At 40.5% G+C, this 23,718-nt stretch overlaps 1 protein-coding gene across 13 annotated transcripts in view; it reads right to left on the reverse strand.

Annotated features, from left to right (window-relative positions):
- ATXN1 (ataxin 1) overlaps positions 1-23,718 on the reverse strand; it is a 442,577-nt gene that overhangs the window by 200,551 nt on the left and 218,308 nt on the right. For all 13 annotated transcript variants that reach the window (XM_077143976.1, XM_077143982.1, XM_077143986.1 and 10 more), the window contains one exon: positions 14,359-14,419. The gene's annotated coding sequence lies outside the window, so the exon portion shown is untranslated. The remainder of the gene's footprint in view (positions 1-14,358; positions 14,420-23,718) is intronic.

A 23,718-nucleotide genomic window follows, 5' to 3' on the forward strand; every position in this document is an offset into this window, starting at 1 on the left:
AGTTTATAATTTACCACATGTGAGTTAAGGTTTTTCCCAAATGCACCCCTTAGAAAAGACTGAGCTGTCTAATTTCTGAGTCCTTATTAACTTTATTATATCATTGCTCACCCTCTTAAATAATTTATTTTGAAAATCAAAGTATTATTTATGAAACCATATTACCTTGAAACAACCTAGTTTTGCATGTTTATGGAAGTCATCTAAAGGAATTGATTTTTTGAAAAGAAGTAAATAAATTCAACTAGGAATTATTCTTGAGAGTATGACTTCACAGTTATAAGTATTGGATGCCATTATAAATAAAAAAGCATTTTAAACATTAGTTTCAAAAGCAACACAGTTAAGTTGTTATGTCATGGATCATCAATACACACTCAATAGAAGAAGGAAGGGGAAAAAATCTGTTAATAATATGGTTTTCAGATATTGTTACAATGATGGTTCCCAACGTATCATGCCTCCCTGTATCCATGTTCACATAAACTGTGGCGTTGGTTATGTGACTTGTTTTTGGCCAGTGAGATTCTAGTAAATGTTTTTGCGAGCAGAGCCTGGAAAGCACTTGGGCATTGGGGCACCATTTTTTTTGCCATTTGGAACTCAGCTCAACCCATGAAAACTATCCTACTGAAGATACCTTGCCCAGCCAAGAGCCAGTAACAACTACCAAAGAATTGTGAGCGGATAAAATGATTGTTGTTATAAGCCACTGCGGTTGTGGGACTGATTATTCCATTAGCAGTAGATAATTGACAAATGTAGGAATGGGTAACTGGGGGCTTGGGATAAAATTTTGGGGATAGTATCACCCACTGATTCAAAACAGATTATATCTCAAACGACTTAGATGCAAGTCAAGATGATGAGTAGACCAGATGCCTCACAAAGTCGGTCAAAAAACAATGAACACATTGATATTGTAGATGGGTAGAGGCTGTAAATACAATAATTTCACAAAATGTTAAAGTGGACCAAATGAATATCTCTATTTTTTAAATATTTTTGAACCTTTCTACATTAATTTATATATAATTCCAAATATTATATGATGCTTAATAAACTGAATAGTCAAAAGCACAAATCTGATTTTTTATTTAAATTCCTAAATCCTTAAATCTTCATAGTCACGTTGGCCAAAAACTCATTGAGAAGATGGATGATAGCTTAAATTTGAACTTTGTGCATCTAAGGCTAGGACAAGACGTCTTCTCCAGCTGTAGACATTAAGCCTATCCTATTTTTGTTCATATACATATAGAACTTTATTATTTAATTTAAAATAATATTAAGTCTGGATTGGATTGGGAAAGAATGCTTTGCAGAACAAAGGAATTTTTTTAAATTATGAAATTTCAAATCATTGATGAGAATAGACTTCTTCCTCCAGACTTCCTACAGAGCCTGCTTAGGAAATAAGAAAGGTAAATGACCCCTTACCTCCTCCCCATTCAATTGTCTACCTAAAATATCCACTTGAAAGAAGGTTTTATGTGCATCTTAAATTTAACACATCCAAACCTGTTATTTCTCTCTCTTTCCTATATGTGTATGATGCATTCATCTACTCAGTTACTCAAGCCAAAAACTTGGGAGTTATCCTTAAGATTTTTCTATTCTTCAGGCACAACAAAAGTTTTGCAAATCTAACATTAAGAATGTATCTTGAATCCATCAGTTCTCTCTGCCTTTACTACTTTCAAGTGCAAAACTTTCTCACTTGCTGTCTGGTCTACCGAAGGGACAACTGGCTTCCCTATACTTTTTGTCCAACTTTACCCCACTCTCTACTTGTTAAGACTATTATGTGGCTTTCTTCCACACTTAGAATAAAATCACACCTTCTTGTCAAGTCGAAGGCTCCTTACTACTTGTCTGCAACTCCCTAACTTTATCTCCTTTGGCTCTTTTCCTAACACTGATTCAAGTCCTTTGGATGTCCCAAGTACTCTTCACCTCAAGGTCTTAGTGTATGCCGTTCCCTCTGTCTTTACTATGTTCCCCCACCCTAACTCCCATACTGTGTTCCCCCTAGATTTAAAAAAAAAAATTATTTTGGTTATATATATATACACACACACACACATTTATATATATAAAATGTGCAAAAATCTGCCCTTTTAACCATTTTTAGGTGTACAATTATTGACCTTAATTATTTTTACCATGTTGGGCTACCATCACCGCCACCCACTGCCCAATCTTTTCCATTACCCCAAAGAGCGACTCTGGACCCATTAAGCAGTAACTTCCCATCTTCTCTTCCCCCAGCCCCTGGTGACCTCTAACCTATTTTCTGTCTCTTTGAATCTGCCTATTCCAGATATTTCATATAAATGGAATCATACATTATTTGTCCTTTTGGTGTCTTCTCATTTTAATGCCAGTCTAATGCCATCTCCTAAGAGAAGCTTTCCCTATTTACAATCTAAAGTAGATCCATCCTCTAAACCTGTCATTCTTACTCATATATATATATGAGAAATTACATATATTATATATTATAATTAAACAAATGTAATTATATTTGTTTACATGCTTATTATCCGTCTCTTTCACAGGGCTCTAAGCTCCATGAAGGAAAGGGCTATGCCTGTTTTATTGCCACTGAATCCTCAATGCCTGGCACAAATAATTTCTTTTTGAAAATATCACATGGTAAAAAGTGTCATAAAAATAATAAAACAAGGTAAGGAGACTGGGTGCTATTTTGGATAGTATAGACAAGGAAACCTTCTTGGGGCTGACATTTGAGTATTCGATCACATCATTTTCTTACTCAAAAGTGTTCAGTTAACTCATTGTGACTTTCCTGTTTCCAGTTATTTTGCAAACATGTTTTTTACCATCCAGCTTTGAAACCCTGCTATGCTTCTTATACCTTCTGCTCCTTTCCACTCCGCATCCTATCTGTTCTCTATTCTCTGTTGTTAACACTAATCACTGTATCTCTCCTATTTACTATTTCTTATCAGGAATGAGAGGGGGGCTGGGGAGGAAGGAAGATGGGGGGGAGTTGGGGACTCACTGCTTAATGGGTATAAGAGATGGGTGATAAAAATGTTTGAAGAAAGATAATGGGGATGGCTGCCTAATATTGGGGATGTAGGCAATGCTACCAAACTGTACGCCCGAGAATGATTAAAAGGACAAATTTCACGTTACATATATTTTACTACAATAAAATTTTTGGAAACGTAATTCACATAATACAGAGATCATTTTAAGTGAGTAATTGCTTTAACCATATTAACTCTTAAACTCTATCAACTGAGTGAGGAAAATAACTTTTGCCATGACCAACTAAATATCTGAGAAGATTCTCATTTTTATAAAGCTTACCTTTTTGTGGGTGGGAAGTCAGCAGAGGGCCTGTCCACTATTACCAATGATTCAATTTCTCCCTTCAGTAAAGAGTTCGGCTGTAAAGATATTTACCTCCAAGTTTTAAGAGTTTTCTGTTACCCATCCAATAGAGTTCTATTCAGATGTGCTGAAGTCAAGCTTTGCCTTACTTTGACATCCCAATAGCACGACTTTCTTTGTCCTGTTACAAAGCTTTTGCTTTTTCTCTTAGGTGATAGACAAACCACAAAAGGAAAATACGAATTTGATATTTCACTACCTAACTGCCAAAAAGTGGGTGCCTATCTATTTAATAAGAAGCAGTGGACACTGGGGAAAGGTCCTCTTTTAAAGGGTAGCGCACTATTAGAGGGCCTTAACATGTGAATGAAACAATCATCACTTCCTTAACTCAAAGAGAATATTCTCTTTAATATACAAAGTATTATTAAATAAAATATATTTATATAATAAATATGATAAAATATTGTTATAAAAATATCAATATATAAAATATTAAGAGGGTAGCTGCTTCAATCTTTGGTGGACTGAAGTGTTGAACCCAGAAAAACATGTTCTTAATCTTATTCCATTCCTATGGGGGTGAACCCAATGTAAATAGGACCTTTTTTTGTCCAGGTTTACTTAAGTAAAAGCATGACCCAACTGATTCAGGATGAGCCTCCATCTTGGAGAGCTACAGAGAAAGACAGAAGCCATGAGAGGGCAGAGTTGGAAGTCAATGGAGCCAGGAAGAAAATGGACAAAACATCCTCCTGTGACAGAAAAGCCAAAGAACCCCAAAGATTGCCAACCAGCCAGAAGATACGGACCCCAAGAGCAAGCAAGCCTGCTAGTGCTGACACCATAAGGCAATAAATTCCTGTTACTGAATCATCCCATTGTGTGGTACAATCTTCCACACCTCTCATGTATGGGTAGGGAGCTAATAGCTTCAAATTACGGGAAATTACATTTAAATTCCTTTGTGTTTTAACACAATAGACATTTAAGTAAGCGTAAAGGAGGGTGTGTGTGTGTGTGCAAGACTGGGGGTTGCCTCTATTCCCTTCAGGTTGTTCAATTTTGATTAATTCAGTGTCTGCACTCTCCACTACCCTCTCCTCAGAACCATCCCAGTGATGATAAAAATCTGAAATTTCCACCACCTTCTCCATTCTGTTTGCTTTGTTCTCAGAGTTCCAATGGCCAGGATATCCACAGCAAAAGTATCTTCTAGGAAGCAAGAGAAAGAGAAGGGAGGTTGGGGAGAATGGACGCAAACAGTGTCTGGCTCTGAGGAGAACCGGTAGGAAGTGACTAGATGGCCAACCCTACCTGGTCTCACGGCCATAGGGCTGCCCCAGCAGGCAGGGGCGACTTCTCCGGTCCTTGGTTTCCTTCTGCACTGAAGCACATAATGGCTCTGCTCTGCTCTCCAGCACAGCTGCCCCATCTCTCCCTTCCCCAGCGCCCCTAATTTCTGCTCTCCACTTCTGAGTTTAATTACCAGGCATGGCAGCCTGAGGCAGCCAGGTGGGAGCTGGCAGCAGAAGACACATGGGCCTCCCCTCACCCCAACCTCACCGGGTGAGGACAGTATTACCTCAAAGCCAGCTCCTCAGACATTTGGATGCCAACAGGGCTGATGCGAAAGATTTTACCCCATAGTTTCCAAACACGGGGTTCCTCCTCAGAGAACACCATTTGTTTGAGTATCCATAAATAACTCCTAGACGATGACAACGTGCTATAACGTCTTGAAGCTGTGGGGCTGATGGTCACAGAACCAGGAAATGGGTGAACGTGAAATCAGCAACATCTCAAATCACCTCTCAACTCCAAGGACAGTATGCATTTTAAATGAAAAGCAAAGTCCTGTCAGTGCACCTGTTTTTCAAATACCACATTGAAAAAAAAAAACAAAAAAAACCCAGCATTTTCAAGTTCTGAAAATGTTAAGATACAATCAAGTTCAGGAGACAAGCCTTCTTCAATTCCCCAACGATACGTCAAAAAAAATGAGCGGAATAGAATGAATGACGGAAGCGTGGCTTTGGATCTACTTTCTCCTGCTTCCTAGAAGGTAATTGTGTTGTGGATTTATTATCCAGTGGAACTTCGGAGAACAGTCACCGGCAGCAACAAGCACCAGTGCCCAGCCGGGGTGAGAGGCCAAACCAGAAGCCACAGCAGGAGAATATGCTTTAAAATGGTGACAGCGACTGCAGCTCAGACCCCACCCCACCACCACCACCAAACCAAAAACGAACAACAAACATCACTTTCTAGGAATCTGTCAGCAGCTCTAACCACATCTTCCTTGCACTCCGGTTTCTCTGGACCGAATACTATGCAGCATGATGTGGCTGTGAGGCCCCCAGGAAATACCACTGAAACAGAAAGCTCAGGCGTTAAACACCCGTTAGGGAGCTGCTCTCTTAGAGCAAAAGCACGTGCCCAAATTTCAGCCAAATGCTGGGGAAACGTTTGGGTCATTCAGAAACCCCTCTGTGGCAAAAGAGTTCATCTTGCACACGAATTTTCCAGTTCCTGAGCTACGAAGACATATTAAATGTCCAGTAGCATGTGTGTCACCATTAAGCAGAGACAATCCTATAGGACAGAGATAAGTGTTCATGCTAAAGGAGAGTGTTCACCGGCCTCGAGATGGTTCGGGCAGTTTACTCTGAAGCCTGTCCCTGCTTTAGTTTCTAGGTAAGGCACATCAGAAAAGTACAGATACCACCAGGAATGTGAAATGTCTAAAGTCTCCAGTATTAAGTGATGAACTATACTCAAACTATAAGAAATGGGGAATGAAATATTGAACTTCCACCTTTTTCCTGAAACAATGCATAAAAAGCTATAGGAAACATATACCTCCCCTGCAAAAGATCAATTCTAAAGCAGCCTTACAAATCAACCTAATGGTTAAACCATGGTGATTTGATGGACATTTAAGAGGGACTTGAATTAGCAGGAATGCCAAAGCTCTTCATGCCAAGTGGGATGCTATGCCTTCCGAGCAGTAGCTCAGTAAGCTGGAGCCCTAACCAAGACAGTGTCAGTAACAGCAAGGACAGGTGAAAGAGTGGGACAATGACCTCGAGGCCCCCCCATCCCATAACACTGCCTGACCCTTCAGCCAGCAGAGGGGAGGAGGAAGGTGGTATGAGATTCTACCCCAATTGCATCTGTTCAGCCTGCAAAGCCAGGAGTCACAAGGCGCCCGAGCACTCACGGGGATTCCTTGTTGCAAAAGGAGTTTCCCTGTGTGAGCTGCACAGAACCTTAGCTTCAACCATTAGCCTGACATCTGCCACCTGAGACAAGGCGCCTATGAAAATGGACACGACCAGCCCCTGGGAGTAAAACAGGAGTGCAATACATTCCTCCTCTCTCCCATCAGACAGCACCTTCCTCTCTTGCAAATCAAAACCAGCCCTCTCTCATCTGACCAAAAAGAAAGTGGTTTGCAGTGACCGTGTGAATCTAAAAAAAAAAAAAAAGTCACGTGCAAAAATTTTACCGACTGGCATAACATTTGCCACTTATTTCCCAGAGCTGGAGGGAATGTGCATGTGACAGCAAGGCGCACCAACAGGAGAGAGAGATGGCTCCCAGGAGCATGCAGTGGGCTCTCCCTTTTTAGGGCCTGGACCCAGCAAACCACGAAATTCATTTTCATTCTCTCACCCACGGTTAAGCCGTCTTCCCTCCACTAGAGGGCCAGAGTGGAGATGAAATTTCAGCCCAACAATTTTGCTGCTGATTTAAGATTTGATCCTAAACCTTGGGGAGGGAAAGGCAGGCAGATGAAGGAAGGGTGCGTGCGAGGCTTCGGGGTTAAGACATCACTCAGTTTATCACAGGGACTGACCTTGCTCCGAGGCTATTCCCTCCCCTATTCCTGCCAGAGAAGCCTCAGTGTGTTTAAAAAACACACTGTTTTTAAAAGAATCTTTAACAAGATACAACACAGGACACCTTCAATAGCCACACAAAATAGGGGCTCAAAAATTCAATTATCTCAGACTCATTCCCTTTTTTTTTCACTTAAAAAAATATTTTTACTGAGCTATCGTCACACACATCCAGTCCATCCATGCTGCACAATCAATGGCTCACAAAATCATCACATAGTTGTGTATTCATCACGATGATCCTATTTAGAACATGTGCAGCACTCCAGAAAAAGAAATAAAAAGAAAAAATTCATACATCTCTGTTCTAGTTCGCAAGCTGCCAGGACGGAATGTGATATAACAGAAACAGAACGGCTTTTAAAAATGGGAATTATTTAATAAGTTGCAAGTTGACAGTTCTAAGGCTGTGAAAATGTCCAATTCTTCCCTTGTTTCTTATGTCCAAACAAATTACCCTCTTTTGGTGACATCCTTTTCAGGGGTTCCCAGATGTGCCCCCTCCCAACGCTCCCCCCACCCCCACCCCGGCAGGTCTCAAAGCCTTATCTCGCTAGATCTGCAGCAGTCTCGTAATCGGGGCCCCGGGCTCTGGTTTCCCACCACCATCTAACGGACCAGGGACACAGCTGAAAAACTAAGCCCACGGAGACACTGCTGGTCGCATCGCCAACTCATCAAGAAATCTCCATCCAGTCCCCATCTAGGTTTCTTTCTACAGCACTGCCCTTTCCACCTTTAAATGGTGACAGCAGCACAGACTGGAACCCCACCCCCCACCCCAATACCCCCAATCCAGAAAGGAACAACACACCCCTCTTTCTAGGAATGTGTTAATGGCTGGGATCATGTGTCCTCTTTGCACACGCATCTCTCTTGGCTAAATACTACGCAGCAAGATGGGTTTTTTTTTAAGATGTCCTTCTTACCCTCCAGCAATTCCTACTAACCATTTTCCCCAAAATCTGAGAGTGAGTCTGGCACACAGAAGCTGTTTAACTCCTAAAATGATGATTTCATATTTTCTTATTAGAAAATAATTCTCCAAATATAAAGACAATTATTTATTTTCATCAACCCACATCACTTTGCTGGCATGGAAAATCAGGAATTGAGTGCAATGATTATAATACAATGCTAGGGATTTTTCTGTGGATTTAGTTCACCCACAGCCTCAGAATTCTATGTCAATCATTGGTTGGCTTGGCAACTGTTTCTTATTCTCTTATTTGTCTTGATCCCAACGTCTTTGGACATATGTAATGGTTTAGGTCTGGGCTTCTGGGGTTCTCATTCATTCATTTATACAAGCCAGCCCAGCATTCTCTGAGAGGCAGCAGTGAATAACTGCTATGGAATCAGAGTAGCTGTGAAACTTCAGTCCAGTTACTTAACCTCTTTATTTTCTAGTTTCCTTTCCCATAAAATGGGAGTTAAAAACAACATATACCTTATAAAGTTGTGAGGATTGTACAAGTTAGTGCATGTTGGATACCTGGGATATTTTCAGTACTGAATACTAAGTACTAAATAACTGGTACTAATTACTAAGACAACAGCAGTACCTGGTAATACAATGTGCTGTATTTGCTTATCATACTAATATTATTATCCAATGAGCACCTACCATGTGTGGCAGATATAAGAGGATGAGTAAGAGATTGCCTAGCCCTCCAGGAATTTACAGTCTAGTAAGGGAGATAGAAATGTAAACAAATGAATTAAAGTGCTAGAGACAGAGAGAGACAAAGACAGAAAGAAAACACACACATGCAAGTGCACACATAACCACCTATACATGTGCAAATTTGCACATATGTGCACACACACACACACGGACACAGTGGCAACTGCCCAGTTACACAGAAAAAAGGTACTCCTCCCCCTTTGAAGAAGGGTAGCCAAAAAACTCCATAGGAAAAAATGATACTTGAATTGAGTCGCAAGATACAAATAAGTGTTTGCCAGGCAAGACAGGGCACAAGGGATGTCCCAGGCAGAATTGTGAGCAGAGGCATATAACAACATTGATTCATTCAACAAACATTTAGCAAATGCCTCCTGTGTGCTTGGCACAGTAAGTACTTGGGGTACAACAGAAGAGAATGATGAGGTTTTGCTTGCACTGAGATAATATTCTAAAACAGGAGACCAATAATAAACCAGTAAATAAGTATATAAACCAAGATGACTTCACATCCTAACAAGAACTTTGATGAAAGCATGATGGGAAGACAGCCAAAATGTGCCTTGGAAGGAAGTATTTGTCTGACTCGGACGTAGAGAGCCAGAGAAGTGGGCAGCGGAGGGGGAGACAGCATTGTACACCTGCCTTTGCTTTCTTTCTATATGGGGGATTTTCCCTAAACTCTCCTGGCCTCTTCCTCTGCCCATTTCTTTTCCCCAAGGATGTGGAGTGAGGTACCTAATGAGGCTGATGCCAATGTGTCCACATTTCCCTAGGGGAGAGCTGATTCCATTGGGTAGAGTTCATCTATCAAAACGTTGACCATGGGGTATTTTGGTGACCATCTCCTTCCTTCTTCATGCAGACAGGTGGCCCCCAGGCTCAACACTTGCCTGCAGGTGGACTGCACAAGGTCTAGATTGGAGAGCAGGTGGTTGGTAAATCCAAGTGATACCCCAAGCTACCGCTTCTAACTTACTTCTGCCTTATTAGTCACACGGGTATATTGTGACTTCTACTTCCTTACTTCCCCCTTACTTCCCAATAGGCTCAGAACTTGGGCAGGGACGGGACCTCTTTTAAAATCTTTTATCAGTTAAAAAATCTCTCTCTCAACACACTCCAGAACTAAATGGAAGCACTACTCTAATCATTCAAACCTGTTATCCTAATGAAAAATCCTTTAAATCTCCTTCTTAGGGACTCCATAAACATTGCTTGGGAATTGGCTAAGACATCGGATCCAATTAGTATTATAAAGCAAATTCAATAGAAACAGCAAATATGGGGGTGGTTATGAGAAAAAAAGATGATTTCAGTGCACAGTTTGTGGTTAGCAGGCAAAAAAGAAACATGGGCAAATGTGAAGTCTTTAAATACTCTTACTTTGTGATTTCACATCTACATGTTTACAAAACTGCACCGGCAAAAGAATATCTTGAATTTATCTTTTCTCTAAAGAATTTAAAAACATGTTCAATACATTGACAGACTTGCCTCACAATTTCTTACGAGGAAGGATGAGAATATAATGTTCTCATAAACAAATATGAAATGACGGAATGTCTATTACCTACAGGATCTGTTCTGTACATCAGAAAAATAAAAAAATTTAGAAGATGAAGAAGATACATGATTCCTGACCTGGAAGGGCCTATTCTCTTCTACTTACAGATGCAGATTAGGTCCCCAAAGAAATATGTATCAAAAAAGGCAATATGGGACAAGTGTTAAATGGGTGGCAACAACTTTTTTAAATGCTTCAGGAATTCAGAGAAAAAAGCATCTGTTGAAATCAAGGGTGCTAAAGACTTAAAAAGTTAAACATAGAATTACCATATGAACCAACAATTCTGCTCCTAGGTACAAACCCGGAAAAACTGAAAACCGGAACTCAGATATATATGCGTGAATCTTCACAGCAGGTTTATTCACAACTGTCAAAAGGCGGAAACAACCCAAATGTCCATCAACAGATAAACAAAATGTGGTGTATGCACACAATGAGATATTATTCAGCTGTCAAAAAGATTAATGTCATCTGCATGTTACACATGGATGGACTTGAAAACATTTGCTAAATGTAAGATACCAATCACAGTAAAGCTAGGTGTCACAGATTCCACTCATATGAAGTACCTAGAATAAGCAAATTCATAGGGACAGAAAGTAGTTCAGAGGTTACCAGGGCCTGTGGGTAAAGGGGAAAAAAGGGGAGTTACTTCTTAACCGGCACAGAGGTTCTAACTGGGGTGAGGAAAAAGTTTGGTAATTGATATTGGTGATGGTTGTACAATACCATGACTGTAATTAATATCACTGAATGGTACACTTAAAAATGGTTAAAATGGCAAATTACATACATACATACATACATACATACATATATATATATATGGGGGGATGCGTGGTCTGGGAATACATATATTTTAAAAAGAATTTTTAAGGCTGGTTTCATGGCAAATGAGAAAACATCCAAGAAAGATATTTAAGCCCCAACTATCCATCAGCGGAGAAGCTGTAATTAGAAACCACACGTCTGGTAGGAGCTTCCTGCAGATAAGAAATCTGTATTCTATCTCTCTGTTCCACCCTAATCTGCCTGGCTTTGCCCTGGACATTGCTAGGTAGCATATTACACGAGTGCTCGGGTCCCCTAGATTTCACACTGCTCCATTTCGCTGCCAACATTCCAGCCAGGAGCAGCTGACTGGCGTGGAGGAACCTCCAGCCCCACCGTGCCCTTTGGACAGAGCTGCTTCACCACGGGACGGTGTAAAGCACAGGATTCCAGCTCCTTTAGTCCACCGAGGCAGGGAGGTGCTGCCAGCTCAGCTGGCATGCCCGTGGGCTGCACAATTTCACTACAGATGCTGCCTTCTCCCTGGTCAAGTCCAGGTCAATGGGAAAGGGAGGTGAGGAAGGGTATCAGGGAAAGCAACTATTACCAAGTTCATATTCTCGGTGCTATCAGAGGTCCTGGGTGGGGGAAAGGCGGGAGAGGATAAGATGGAAAATGCAAGGGGCTTTGGGGCTGTACTTGTCCTGCCAAAGATAACCCGGATGCCACAGTCCTTGCATCTTTGTTTTTTTTTCTTTTTTCTTTTTTTCTGGCTGCACAGATTTGTTGCTATGGAGCCCATACATGCCACTGCCACTTGGCCTCCAGCAAGTAAAATCATGGTGTTGGCAAGAGCATTTCCCTAGATTTCCCTTAAAGGGACAGCGTCAGTGGAGACCATGGTTCAAGCTTGGAAGCAAGGACAACATTGTTCCCAGGAGACAGCCCGATCACATACTATGAATTAGAACCTCATGACTTATGTTTTATATGGTGTACATGCACGGGGCACAAACCCACAACAGGGAGACCAGGTCTCTAAGCTTCCTTTTAGGAAAAGCTCATGGTTTCTCCTTTAGTTCAATTTCCCTCAAATTGAACTAAAAGCCAATGGCTTGTAATGTTTTGGGTAATCGTTCCATGCCTTCTGAGCATTAACATTAAACTATTTATGACCCCAACAGGGAACCACAGTAGCCACAGATGGTCCGTCTGAGTTCTAAACGTCCTTACTTTATCCCTTGACCGTTTCTTTCCAAAGACCCCTCTCTACCAATTATTCTGTACCAAAATAACAGTGCAATGTAAGTACGGAATTTGACCTTTCTCCACTCTCCTTCTGTCTCCTATTTTTTAGTCCCATCAATATTTTGATTCTACAAGGACCCTGAATTCCCCCAGAGAGCAGCAGATCTCAAAATCCCATATCTGGAATGCTCTAGAGATAAATTTTTTGGGCATTGCTTGGGTACGGTGGGAATGGAAACCCTCACACTCACACTTCTAATAAATGCACATTTGCACAAACTGAACATCTGGGGCAGGAAAGATCGGTGCCAAAGTGGTAAACAGGTGTTCCCCCGGAGAACCAAAAAGCCAAGTTCTAACTCCCATTCAACACACTGGCAGAAATCAGACCAGTTCTGGATCTTGAAAAGGGAACACAGTAAGTTCCATAATAGTTACTTCAGCTAGGGTGGAAGAAGGGCTCAGCTGTTAAGACAGAGTGATTCTGTTGACAACTGGAATAAAATAATGGACAGACTCTTAATACTACACTTAGACTGATGCCTAAGTCAAATGTTTCAGAATGGGTCCACTTAGCTAATTAACCTCAATGAACATGGAGCCAGTGCCAAAGCTAGCATAGGAGTCTTTAAGAGAACCCAGTTCCACCTTCCCAGGTGCTAATAAAATCGTGTTCATACACATCTCTCCGTCATACACCATGACTTTGTTCTCAGGTTAAAAAAAAAAAAGTTTTTACTTTAAAAAAATAAAGTTTTAATTAAAAAAAAATGAACCCATGCTTCCCCGAAAGTCTCCAGGACTGCAAGCCAAAATGATAATGCGGTACAAGAGAACTGTGAGCCATAGCTCTGCAGGTGCTGAGGTCCCAGGGTGGGGGCGTGGGGGTCTGCAGCTGGCCCCTGCAGGTGCACTGTGGCCTCAAGCTGCAAAACAGATGTAGCACCAATTCTCAGCACATGACGTAGTGCTGCAAGTGCAGTGGCTCGGAAAGAGGGCAAAGGAAAATATGCCCACTCATACGCAGTCTCTCACAGAACTGCTCCTGGCAAACCCACCCCACCCCTTTGGTAGCAGCCAGGCAGGATTACCACAAAGAGAAACAGCTGAACAGTATCACCACCTACACTTGCTTCAGGGGAAAGTTATCATTAATTGAGCAATACCATTATGTCGAACCACTTATAATGCTATATCTTCGCAAAGAACCTGTGGATGCAGAAGACAGCTTCGTGCAGTGTGAAGACCACACGGCTGGGGCTCCAATGCCTCTCTCACAACCCAGGCTCTGCTACTGCCTGTGAAACCCCAAAAGGTGACCTTACACCCTCCGAGGCTCAGCTGCCTCATCGGTACATCAGGGGCACTGCCAGCGAGCTGCAAGATCCTGTCGAGAGCTCGCCTTCTATTATTCTGTCACGGCGTTCACAAAAAAGTGCTGGCATGTCAACAAAATGGACTTTTCCCTTGATCCACAGCAGGATTTCCGGGCATCAGTCACTGAAGGAAAGAACTTCCTGTCTCATCCTGTCTACAGCTGGACAAGGTAATGGCAGTGATGACAGCAACTTGTAAAAGGCGCAACATGAGCCGCAAAAAGAGCGGTGTAGAAACCTAAAGGGAAAACCTTCCTCTCTGCATGAACCAAGAGTGGAAGGGAAAGCACATCTGGGTTCCAAGTGGGAGAAAACTTCTAGACACTTCCCTTGTCAGAAAACATATGTTGTCAAATACTTTTTCTTGGAGCATCAAAGAGCTGGATACAATTTTGATGTGAGTAAATGCCATGACGGATGCAAAGGATCACTCACCTTACGAAAACAGCAGGCTGATTTCTCTTCACCAAGAAAAGAGTCTAACTTCTTTGGAACACTGCAAAAGAAAAAGATTTTTTTTTTTAATGACACACAGTCTATTTTAAAAATCAGCACAGGCATGGGGACATAAAGAGTACATGAAATTCCAACACCTTGCACTTTGTCTGGCACAAAAAGGGCTGAAGAATAGACAGATGTACATTTGTTTGGCTGACTGAATTTTAAACATTGAGCAATGAACAATCAATGTGTAAATACCAGTCACACGCATGACTCATTTCTCACTAGATATGTAATCCTTTTGACAAATTAGGCGCGCTGTGGTGTCCAGGAGGTCTTTTTTTTTTTGGTGGATCTTTAGAAATCTCCTATTCTGTACCCCCACCACGGGGCGGACCTGAAGATGCCTTAATAAATAGCCAGGGTACACCACAACAGCACTGCCCACAGCTCCATCCCATCTCTCTGTGACCCCACCGTATCCATAATTAGGCTCACACGGGAATACGGACTTGAAGGGAGGCCATGAATTGGAGGGTAGCAAGCAATCTCAGGATGAAGTCTCTGTGAGCAAGATACCTGCTGGTCAAACCAAGTGTGGGAAAGAAACGAGACGATGTGAAGTTGGACACAGGAAGCCTGAAACACAGAGGCAGATAAGAGAGCTGACAGCCAGACTGTTTAATCTATACCACACAGGGAGGAAAGTTAGAGACCCAATTAAAAAAAAAAAACAAACACTTTTAATTATTTCCAGAAACCGTTTTAAAAATTCCTTTGCAGGTCTGTGAGGGGATGCCAGGCAAAGCTCGTCTAGACTCAGTTGGTGAGAATCACATGGTCCCACAGCACTTGGGATGAATGCTACGAGCTGTCCAGAAGGTGGCTACGTTTCCTCCTTTTCCCTAGAAGGACAGAAGGAGACTAGTGGTTTGGACAGTACTGAGAGTCTCCTCCTTAGGAGGTCCCAAAAGCCTGGAGGAATTTCTCAGAATCTGGAGGGAACTTTGCAAGTCCACGGCGTGCAGGGCACACCTGCTACCCTGCCAGACTGTCCCAGGGAAGGTGAGGTCATGAAGGCTACTGAGACTCAGAAAGAGAACATTCTGGATCTTGAGGAGTTTATTCTCTGACTGAAGGGAAAGCAAAGCAAACTTGCACAAGATACTACATGCTGGTAAAACCCATGAGGACCCTCTTAGTTTTAAAGAAACACTTTCTAATCCCTTCACGCAAATTAGCCTTTTCATCCTAACAGCAAGCAAGGCATCTACAGTAAGAATAATGAAGACCACAAAATCTGATTTCAGAGTCAGGGCTGAGCGCTCGGTCACATATTTAACCTCATGAGCCAAGTTATTTCAACTCTCTGAACGCTTTCTTCATTTGCATAAGGGCAAGAAGGATAGCTACTTCATATAATGTTTTCAAGTTTTTAGTTCAGTGCCTGCAATGTAGAAGAGAGAAGACAAAGAAAAAGTAGCTTTATTACCAACCGGCACAAAAAGTTTACATACCAATAATCAACAGAGAAAAGATGAGAGATTTTATCATTATAATTTAATTAAATGGATTAAAATATGGATAGTCTGTATTATATTCTATTTTTCCCAATTCCCCCAAATTAGATGAGACAAATGAGAAGAGGATAAGACTGTGTACTGTAGGGCAATTAGATAATATAGATAAGGGAAAAAAAATAAAACTACCAAAAATTCCACTAATAATTACGAAGTTGGGGTTTATGTGCCCCCAGGCTATTATGCACAAATACAGAATGCATTAGACACATACTTTGATAGATATATTTATATACATGTATACAATTTACTTATAACGTATGATGACAGTATTCATACTGTTTTGTAGCCTGACTTTTTTAAGTTCATTGTATTGTAAGCTTCTTTTAACATCAATAAATACCACATTATAATTTTTAAGGACTTCAAGAGTATTGCTTTGAAAGAATGAACTCTTAAATATATATTTGTTGAGCTTCTGGACCCTACCAAAATTCCTCACAATTATGAGAAACGACTACAGGTTGGTCTAGTTAAATGTTGCTGAATTAGTATAAGCATATGATTCGTTTTCTTCTACATTTTTGCCTAGATTGAGAAAGGCAAATTGCATAAATATAAGTCCCAACAACAAAAAATTGTTTTGGTTTGAGTGGGTGTAGCTAAAAAGAACACAAACTAGAACTAGCACATACACCACAGTGAATAACATCACAAATCATAATATTTAGCAGGGAGGCATATATTGAAAGAGGACACAATTTTAATGCTAGGATTAATGGTGGATAGGAATGCCTATTTCAAGTATGAAACCGTAAGACCGAAGCTAAAGAACTATCTCTCTTTTCAATCCAATCACGGTGGGGTTACTTAATGACACAAAGGAATGCAAACTGAAAATGTTACGACTCTTAAGTGACTCTGGAAATGATAACCACATTATTTGAACCTGAATCCCTAAAAAAAAAAAAAAAAAAAATCAGGACCCACCATATTTAGAAGATAACAAAAGTTGGAAAGTGTGTGCAGTCCCAATCTTTATAACCTAATTTTCTTTTTCAAAGAGAAGGGTTGGTTTGGTAACACACACGTGATGCAGTTTGTCTGAGTTACATGGCATATCTTTGTCCTCTGCTAAGCAAACTACACTAGACCTATAACAGTGATGAGCGACATTTCAGGAAAATATCGCTTTGGGGAGAAGGCTAGGGTAGTGAGAGTAAGCTCGCCATCACTCAAGAGTGCAACATAATTCTTCCTCCAGCTACGAATGCAGCTAACCCTTTCCTACAAGCAGCCAAGAGTTGGGAGACTGGCAGGAGAGAAGCAGAGAGAGAGAGAGAGAGAGAGAGAGAGAGAGAGACGGGACAATACTGTGGCAGCAGAGAAACGCCAAATCAGATGTCAGTTGGGAAATATCCTGGGGAGCCCAAAGTAGAGAAACAAAGTACAGAAGCACAGAGTTTGATGTGGGAAACGAGCTAGCTCTTTAACAAATGATAGATAATATCTTTGCATACTACCTTTCAACACATTTCCCCTAAATTTCTCATCCTTGCTCCAGCTTATGCAAATTTTATGGAGAGTGCCAATCTGTAGTTCCAGGTCAGCTCCTAAAACAAATACTTCTACTGCCCTATTTTGACCCTGTGAAATAAATACAATCAATATTAGGCGATAAGAATACAGACCTTATATGTTAGCACCGGATGGAACCAGAGAGAACCTCCATTCAACAACTCACACTAGGGATGAGCCAGTGACTTAACCATATCACAGAATATGGACTGAGCTACTTTTAACAAATCTCTTTTGATGGTACAATTCGGGAGCCAGCGAGTTATCTATAGATCTAACAATGAATTTCTTCGGTGGACAGAGTTCTTGCTTTGCCCACCTCTCTCTCCATGAAGGTCACGCTATGTTGTATGCTATATCATATTTCTTTTAGGCAGTCAAGGCAAATTGTACATAATCTTGAATTTACTTTCAAAGCACCTTCATATCCTATGGCGGCTTACATAGGGATGCTCATACACATTTCATAGACTAGACTGAGAGACAGAAAGTTATGGCTTACCATCTAACATCCTCATCCAATTACGCGTCTCTGATAAGTAAGACTGTGCTAACATTCTATATTTCACACCTGTATTTTTGAACTGACTTCTGAAAATGATGTCTTGCCCTTTTATCGCATCACCCTAAGCATTTAATTCTTTAAAATTAGCTACTACCATTTCCTGAGTGAGTGCCTATAATTTGTGCCAACAATTTTTTATCTATTTATCTCACAAAAATTCTGTAAAATGGGTGCTATCAGCCCTATTGTATAGGTGAGGGAAACAAGCCTCACGAAAAGTAGCTGACTCAAGGGCACATAACCAGGAAGTGACAAAGGAGCAATTCAAAGCTAGTTTTGTCTGGGTTTCACAGCTGAACAAGTAAGAGATGAGCACACTGACGATATTCAGTTGGATTTTTTTTTTATATAAAAGTCCCAACATACAAACAAACAAAATTGGCTTTTACAAAAGAAGCAGATACTTCTTTTTCAGGTGACTTTTTGTGGGTAGCACGCGAGGACACGGGAACAAAAGTTATCCATGAGACTCCGTGGAGAGTCATGATTCAGCCATCCAACAGGTGCCAGGCAGGCGCTGTTCAGGCAGACTGCCAGGATCAAAGTGCTGACAGTCGCAGTGACACAAAATGTAGCCTTGGCAAGTTGGTTTAACAATTACTTTGCATCATTTTGATTATGAGCCACAAGCATGCAATCAACAGCACAGAGACAATCCTAAATGATCTCCATCAGCATTTTACTTTAGTTATCAAAACGTGGAAGGCTGAACACATGCTCATCTGACCTAAACACAAATGTTAACAGCCCAAATGCAGAGAATGCACAAGGACAATAATGGTGCAAGAGAATTGGACTCGTTGGGGAGGGTATCTATTAGAACAGGCAGGTTTTATTTCATTCAACTTTTTCATTAATTACTTCAGAGTAAATAAGTAATATGTACATGCTCCTCATCTGATAATTGTAGCTGCATCCTAACTCCTTTTAAAGATTTAAGTAAATTTATGAATCCTGAGACTTAATGCTGCACTTGATATATACCCCTACAAGGAACGCTTTTTGTATTGCATTGTAAAATTTGTGGGTACTCATCGCCCCCACTAAATTAGCAACCAGCTCTGAGAGCATGGGCATCCTATTAATTACCTCTCTATTCCCAACACCTTGCCTGGTGCCTGGCACATCTAGCAGACATTCACGGTATGCCCACTGAATGAATAAATGAATGAACTCCCATCGAATCATAGGCTTCAAGTAGAGATAAGAACTAAGCTAATCTGGTCAGGACTAAGGTAACTCAGAATACAAGGTAAAGAATGATATTGTCTGTATTTTAGAACTTCACCTACTATACGAGATCAAAGGAACAGAGATTTACTTTGTCCAAAACTTAAATTTTCTGAGCACACAATCTAACTTAATCTGTTTGGTAAATTCAATTAAACAACTTAAACATGTTGGAAGCTATATTTGGGAACGAGGTCTTACAATTTTGTATAGCTTAATGTAATACCTGGATATATTCCAAAGTATGTTAGGCAGATAATTAAAAAGTATTGGCAAAGTCTCTTGAGGAACTATAGAAAAAATATGAAACTATTAAACTTTCCGACCTGGGAAAATCCCTGATACTGTCTCAAACATTAGGGACTCCCAGGTTAATAGGTCAAGCCCTTGATCTTGAGCCTTGCTCTTATAAAACATATAGCTATAACGGAGAAGCTAAGCCTACCTATAGTTATGCCTAAGAGTTACCTCCAAGAACCTCTTTCGTTGCTCAGATGTGGCCTTTCTCTCTCTAAGCCCAACTCTGCAAAAAACTCATACCTTCCTCACTACATGGGACATGATATTCAGGGGTGTAAGTCTCCCTGGCAAGGTGGGAGAGGACTCCCAGGGATGAGTCTGGCCCTGGCACCATGGGATTGACAATGCCTACCTGACCAAAAGGGAGAAAAGAAATGTAACAAATAAGATAACAGTGGCTAAAAGATTTCAAATAAAGTTGAGATTTGAAATCTCAACTCCCATGTTAATAGGCCAAGCCCCAAACAACATATTCCTGTAAACCCTAAAGAATACCCAAGGCTCTACCTGAGAAACCATAGAAGTTTCGCTCACTAAGTTTATTTTTCAGAAACCTATAACCTCTATGGTTCCTAGGCCAGATAAGCTCTGAAAACCAGAGTTACCAGTCTCTCCAAGAGCACCAACCAATTACATCCCCCTACCCCATAATGTCGACACTTTTTTCAACATGAAGAAGTCAGAATGGCCACTGCCCAAATATCCTTAAAGAGTGGGAGAAGGATCAGAGCAGAAGGAGGAGCTGCATGATAGCAAATAGGATTTAACAAATGACTACGAGTACTGAGTCATTATACTAAAATTTCTTTTTAGTCTCCAGTGACTTAGAGCAGTAAGAAGGAAACACCTGAAATGGGGAACTGTACCCATACCATACTTTGAAATTTGTTCTAAAACTACTTGTTAAACTACTTGTATTTTGAAATTTATCATTTTTTTGCATATACATAATATTTCCCAATAAAAATTGTTAAAAAAATTTTAAAAGGCACTCTTGCACAGTGCATGAATGGCCCAAGATGGAGAAGTAACTAACACCTTAACAGGGAAATATCCAAATTCCAAAATGCATCTGTAAATTGGAATGATGACAGTACATATAATCTACCAGGAAATTCAGTAGAGACCTATTCTTAGAGAGTAAAATATATAACTACAAAAATAAGGAAATACTGCCCTCATGGAAACTGAAGAATATAGTTTTCAAAAAGACTTTCAGCAGAGTTCTATTTTCAACTGTGTTTTAGTTTGTAAAAGCTGCCAGAATGCAATATACCAGATAAGAATGGCTTTTATAAAGGGGAATTTATTAAATTGCAAGTTTACAGTTCTAACCACATGAAAATGTCCAAACTAAGGTATCTAGGGAAAGATACTTTGATTTAAGGAAGGCTGATGGGTCCAGAACTGGGAAGGCGCATGGGGATGTCTGCTAGCTTTCTCTTCCAGCTTCCTCAATGGCTTCCCCAGGGGCAATTTGTTTCATCGCCAAAGTCTCTAGCTGTGTGGGCTCTCCTGGCTGTAAAACTTTTTCCAAAATAGTTCCCTCACAAAAGGCTCCAGTAAACAACCCCAACTTGAATGAGTGGAGACACATCTCTAGGGAAACCATCTAATCAAAACTTACTACCCACAATTGGGTGGGTCACATCTCCACAGAAACAATCAGAAAACTCCCACCCAGCAATATTGAATGAGGATTAAAGGACATGGCTTTTCTGGGGTATATAATAATTTCAAACTGGCACAAACTTGTTGAAAGCCTAAAATGTAAGAAGGAGAGAGTAATTGGGAAGCAGTTTCCAAGGAAAATAATTCAAATGACTGTAGCCCTTATCTACCTTATTGACAGATGAGTAAAACATATGGATTAAAAATAAATAACAAATGTTCAAATAAATTTAGTAGATTGAAATGCTAGTGACCAATGAAAGAGAGGGGTAAGGGGTATGGTATGTATGAATTTTTTTCTTTTTATTTCTTTTTCTGAATTGACGCAAATGTTCTGAGAAATGATCATGATGATGAATACACAACTATGTGATGAAAGAAAAAAAGAACGTTCATATTGTATGTTGGTTGGTTTTATTAACAAAATTTTTTTTTAAATCACTACAGCTTAGAGAACTAGATCTAGAAGAGAAATACTGATTAACAGATTATCTCTCTCTATAAACAGATATATATATATATATATATATATATATATATAGAGAGAGAGAGAGAGAGAGAGAGAGAGAGAGAGAGAGAGAGACAAGGCTAAGTTTCCTTATCAAAAAGTAAAAGAAAAGGGCTACAAAGTTTTCAATGTAGCAGCACTATTACAATCAATTTACAAACCCCAAAGCCTATTATTTCACTGGCAGATTTCAAATGGGGCATTAGGAGTCCATGAAAAGGGGGAAGGAGCCTATTTTGCCTGTAGATAAATATCGTATCTTGAGCAAAAGTTTACATGTCTCACCAGACTCATCTATTGGCAGGATCCTATTTGGACTATACAAAATAACTACCCTATCATTCAGTGAAAGGAGAACTTCTGCACGGAGTAATACTCCTGGCTTTATGAATTCTTGGGTGTGTATGTGAGTGGGTATGAGTGTGTATGTGTTGAGTGTGTGTACCATGTGTGTGGTGGGGAAGGGGGTGGTTTCCAAAGATCGCAAAGTGTATTATGTATATAACTTTTTGAAGTCCATGTCTAATACTCTGTAACTGCCAAATACACCCTACAAACTCCTCAAGACAGAGCCAATGTGTGGCAGAGCTCACACACTATGCCTGAACAATTCCAACAGATAGCATAAGTTCATTGCACGAATGGTCAGAAAAAAGTATGCAAGGTGTAATAAAATCAGCAAGCCAATGGTATCTCAAAATTCCAAAACAGCAATCACTTTCTTAGCAAAGCTGCATGTCTAGCTGGGATGGGGAGGTGTAAGAGAAAGACGATGCTATTTTCAGGGTGAAAGGCAGTAAGTCTGACCTCCAGATATTAGGGCCACAACACTCTAGCATGACTCCTCTCATTGCAGCTAAAGATCAGAGCTAATTCACCAAAGTTTAGTATAAATTGCAAATACCATGAGGAAAAGGCAGGAGTTAGATATTGTATATGACTTTGCAAACAGCTTCCCAAGTTACAAGTGTTTCAGTTGCAGCAGCACTGGGTGACGCTAAGGATGCAAACATTACATGCCACAATCAAATAACCAAGGCTGAAGTAGCACAGTTTGGACACAAAGGCAGAGTTGAGTCAAGACTTAAAAGCAGTACTATCTGCATATATGTATAGTTTTCAAAGTGCTCAAGAATAGGTGGACAGCTGGTGGTCAACATCACCACATGACGTATATGGTTTTAAAAACGAGCCCTCTTAAATGCCTAGAACAGCCAAGGGTTGTCAAGCTTTCTCTCTAAAAGACTAAAGAACCTTGTGGGTTTGACAGTCTCTGTAGCAACAAATCAACTCTGCCTTTTACAGTATTAAAAACGGGCATGGCTGTGTTCCAATAAAACTTAATTTACAAAAATAGGTGGGGGGTGGGATTTTGCTCATAGTTTGTCAAGTCCTGGTCTAGAATATTATTATTATTATGAGAAATTATAAGACAGAATCTGTTTCCTCTTTTTCCCCCAAAGACATTACTTTTGCTTGTAAAAAGTTCAAAAGACATTATATTTTTACTTCGTAAAAAGTTAGATGACAATATGAGACAGTATCCTTTAAAACAAAAAAACAAAAGCACAGTGAATGGGCTGCTTATGCAAGCATCTACCTTGAACTTATACCACAAAGCAGGCAAGGGCAAAGCTCTCAGGTGGGGTTTTCCAGAGTACAAGTCTCTGCGCATTCATCTCTGCATGACAAACGGGCCCCAAACAAATGTTTATTAAACTTCTGAAGTAGTGCACCAACTAGGCAAGCAAGAAGACCCTGTGAACACTCTATTAAGGAGCTTTCCAGGTGATCTGTTTACAACAAAATATCCCAAGACGGTCCAGGCCAGGCATTCGTGAGAGGGCTGGTTCCTTGGGATGCAGCTGAGCACTATGACCCGGAATGAGCATTCCTGGAAATCAGATAAAATTTGAAGACCTCCAAAAGGACATTTATTGAGACATACGAAAAAATTGAAACATGCACTGAAAGCTTTCTAT

Source organism: Tamandua tetradactyla, chromosome 25 (assembly GCF_023851605.1).
Source record: "Tamandua tetradactyla isolate mTamTet1 chromosome 25, mTamTet1.pri, whole genome shotgun sequence".
Lineage (NCBI taxonomy): Eukaryota > Metazoa > Chordata > Mammalia > Pilosa > Myrmecophagidae > Tamandua > Tamandua tetradactyla.